This window comes from Petaurus breviceps, unplaced genomic scaffold (genome assembly GCF_028583685.1).
Source record: "Petaurus breviceps papuanus isolate PSGF00001 unplaced genomic scaffold, PetGlider_PUasm1.0 225, whole genome shotgun sequence".
NCBI lineage: Eukaryota > Metazoa > Chordata > Mammalia > Diprotodontia > Petauridae > Petaurus > Petaurus breviceps.
The window spans coordinates 16,721,655-16,725,836 of record NW_027185889.1 but is presented as its reverse complement, the minus strand read 5'-3'; the positions used below and the strand labels follow the sequence as shown (position 1 = coordinate 16,725,836).

Below are 4,182 nucleotides of genomic sequence, written 5' to 3'. Positions count from 1 at the left end.
AAGAGGGTAGTGTAGGGTTCACCAAGGAGTCAAGATCGAGAAGAGAAGAGAGTATAGTCAGTTCAGGGGTAATGACCTGGAAAAGAACTAAGGGGGGAAAGGATTGGAAGGCCAAATAAGGAGGACAAAGAAGGATGTGAGTTGTAAGGCAAAGGGAAAGACAGAAGTAGAGAAATTTTGGGAAGAATTGGCTAAATCCATCAAGACTAAATCCACGTCTATCTTAATATTAAGTGACTTCAATGCCAAGTTAAGTACAAAGGGACAATAGTGAAAACTATGTTGGAAATATAGTTCAGAATTGAAAAATGAAAGAAAGTTCTCCCTTTGTTAGTATATACACTAAAGTTGGAATAATATGGAAAAGATTAGCATGGCTCCTGCCCAAGGATGACACAAATTTGTGAAGCAATTAATATTTTTAAAAAGAAAGAAAAATGAAAACGGCCAAAAACTTGTGAACCACTCAGAAGCATTCCATATGCTTTTGAGTCTTTTTACCTATACCTAGGTTACAGGTGAGACCAGCTTTCCTGGCTTCCTTCAAAACTCAGATTAAATCCCAGCTTCTGCAGGAGTCCTTTCCAGTCTCTCTCTTTCCGCTCCACTACCTTCCCTCTGAGATTACCTCTCATTTACTCTCTGGTCCTCTTTGAAAACAAAGGACAAAGAACAATAATATATTTCATATATATGTTAATTGTGTGTTTCCTCCACCATTAAACTGTGATCTCATTTCAGGCAAGAACTTGTTTCTAACTTTCTTTGTATTTCCATTAGATAGTGCAGTGACTGGAATATAGTAAACATTTAATAAATGCTTGGGAGTTTTTTTATTAAAAGTTTAAAAACTTGCACAAAATTTCCTTCTTGCCCTCCCACCTTCACCTCTATCCTACCATAAATGGAAAAGAAAGAAAACAAAACTTCTATTACAGACATATATAATTGAGCAAAAAAAAATTTCTTGTATTGGCTATGTCCAAAAAAATATGACTCAATCCTTACTTTGAATAGTACTTCATCTCTCTATTAGGAGGTAAATGGTATATTTCATCATGGTGGAATGCTGGTTGGTCATTGCAGCCATAAGAATTTCTAAGTCTTTCAAAGTGATTTGTCTTTACAATATTGTTTTCATTGCATACATTGTTCTCCTGGCTCTGCTTGCCTCACTCCCATACAAGACTCATAACCAGTCTTTCCAGGATTCTTAGAAATCATCCCCCCTCACCATTTCTTTTCTTTTTCCCATTTTTCAAATGCTTTATTAACTTCTGATTTACATCATTCATTTCCGCCAGATTTTGAGTTGCAAATTTTCTCCCCATTTTTCCCCTACCCACTGCCCCAAAATAGCAGTCCCACAAGATATCCCCTCCTCCAATATGCTCTCTCCCATATTTTCTCCCATACCCCTTTCAAATTTTCCAGTAGGGCATGGTGGATCTCTATGCCCCAGTGCCTGTATATCTTATTTCCCAATTACATGTAAAATGGCATTAATAATAATATATACATATATACATACATATACATATTTAAACATTTGATTTCAAAACTTTGAATTAAAGATTCATTCCCTTCCTCCCTTGTCACCCACCCCTACTCTCCTGTAGGGTGAGATACCCTATTTAGTGTGTATTTCATTCCCTCCCCAAGCCAAATTCAATGAGAATAAGGTTGACCCATTCCCTTTTTCCTTCCTATTCTTCCCCTCCATTGTAACCATTTTCCCTTGTCTCTTCTATATAAGATAGTTTACCCCATTCTGTCTCTCCCCATATCCTCTCATTATATTCTTCTCTCACCTCTTAATTTCACCTTTTAAGTATCATCCCTTCCTATTAAATTGGTCCTGTGCCCTCTATCTATGTATACCTGTAAACATATATACACATGTTCACATATGTATTCATATGCCCATAAACCCTCATATATATTTCTATTCCCTTCAACTATTTTCATACTGCCAAAGTTTCATCAGTTACAATTATTGTTTTTCCATTGGAATGTTAATAGTTCAACTTTGATAAGTTCCTTATGATTTCTTTTCCCTGTTTACCTTCTCATGCTTCTCTTGCTTCTTGTATCTGAATGTCAAATTTTCTATTCAACTCTGTTTTTTTTCAGCAAGAATGCTTGAAACTCCTCTATTCCACTGAATCACCATATTTTTCTCCTGAAACATGATACTCAGTTTTGCTGGGTAGGTGATTCTTGGTTTTAATTCCAGCTCCTTGGACCTCCGGAATATCATATTCCAAGCCCTTCGATCCCTCAGTGTAGATGCTGCCAGATCCTGGGTTATCCTGATTGTGTTTCCACAATATTCAAATTGTTTCTTCCTGGCTGCTTATAATATTCTCTCCTTAATCTCAGAGTTCTGGAATCTGGCTATAATATTCCTAGGAGTTTTCTTTTTGGGATCTTTTTCAGGAGGTGATCAGTGGATTCTTTCAACCTCTATTTTGCCCTCTGGTTCTAAAACATCAGGGCTGTTTTGTTTGGGAACTTCCTGGAGGATGATTTCTAGGTTCTTACTTTGATCATGGTAGTCCAATAATTTTTAAATTATCTCTCCTGGATCTATTTTCCAGGTCAGTGGTTTTTCCCATGAGATATTTCACATTGCCTTCTATTCTTTCATTTGTTTGGATCTGTTTAACAGCATCTTGATTTCTCATGAAGTCAGTAGCTTCCATTTGCTCCAATCTAATTCTGAAGGAATGATTCTCCTCAGTGAGCTTTTGAAATTCTTTTTCCATCTGGCAAATTCGGCTTTTTAAGGCATTCTTCTCCTCATTGCCTTTTTGAGCCTCTTTTGCCATTTGAGTAAGTCTATTTTTTAAGGTGGTATTTTCCTCAGTCAGGCTGTTGACTCTCATTTCGTAATTTTTTGGCATCATTCTCATTTCTCTTCCCAATTTTTCCTCCACTTCTCTCATCTGCTTCTTAAGGTCCTCTATGGCCTGTAACTAGCTCGTATTTTCCTTTGAAGCTTTTGGTGCAGGAGTTCTGACTTCACTGTCTTCCTCCTATTCCATACTTTCATCCTTTTTGTCCCCCAAATAGCAGTCTAATGTTGTAATCTTCTGTCTGCTTTGTTTCCTTTGCCTGGTCATGTCACCCCTCAGTCACTTGACCCCTGGGCTTTTTGCCACAGTAGGTCTCTGCCACTAGACAGGGGAGCTTTCATCCCAAATGCTGGGGTTTTCTCAGCTGCCCGAGGTATTAGATGGGTGCCCTCTCTGAGGCCTCCACACTGCTCTGGCAAGCTGGACACACGCCCCAGGACCTCTGCCCTAGACTGCAATCCAGATCCAAGCAGGTTAAAGCAAGAGCGATTACCCCTCAGACTGGTCGCTTGGCCCCCCTACACTCTGCAAGCCAGGAGCTGAAGCTGCCACAGGGAGCTGGCTGACTGTGCCGGTGTCTCAGCGGCTCCTCGCCCCAGGGGCAAAAGTCGATGCACTTCCACTTACTGGGTCCCAAAGTACAGACTGCACTGACCTCTCACTTTGTTCTTCACATCTATGTGTTGATAATTCTGTAAACGGCCACAGCTACTGCTGATCTGGAGTCCCTCCAGCCGGGGCTGATCAGACCCACCCTGGGGCTAAAACCTCCAGCACATGCGGGTCTGGGCTCAGCTCCCAGAGCACTGCCCTGGTTGATTCCTGCAGGCCTGCCAGGCTGTCCTCAGATGGAGGTTAGCTTCTCTGTGTCATTTTGTGGGTTCTGCAGCTCCAATGTTTGTTCAGAGTCCTCTTTTTACATTGATTGGGGAAGGTGGAAGCCGGAGCAGTGGGGAGGATCCTGCTTCTACTCCGCCTCCATTCACCATTTCTTACAGCATAATAGTGTTCTATCACATGTATGCACCATAACTTGTATAGCCATCCTTCAACTGATGAGCACTGTCACAGTTTCCAATTCTTTGTTACCATAAAGAGATGTTACAAATATTTCTGTATTTCCTTAGTTAGAATCTACTTTGTTTAATATTAACCATTCCTTTAATCTATACTTTCTCTTTGTACTATCTTTTTATTTTCCACTTCTTCTCCTGTTTGCCTGTTCAGTAAAATGTATTTCTATACCCATCAGTGTGTGTATTCTTTCCTCCTCTGACCAGTTCACCTGTGATGTCACTGATTCATTTATAGAACAAAGGACCAA

At 40.0% G+C, this 4,182-nt stretch overlaps 1 non-coding gene across 1 annotated transcript; it reads left to right on the top strand.

Annotated features, from left to right (window-relative positions):
• The first annotated feature begins 318 nt into the window (after window positions 1-318).
• On the top strand, window positions 319-423 carry LOC138166763 (U6 spliceosomal RNA). Its single transcript, XR_011169724.1, has one exon. It is a non-coding gene; the product is annotated as a U6 spliceosomal RNA (small nuclear RNA).
• Window positions 424-4,182: the final 3,759 nt, after the last annotated feature.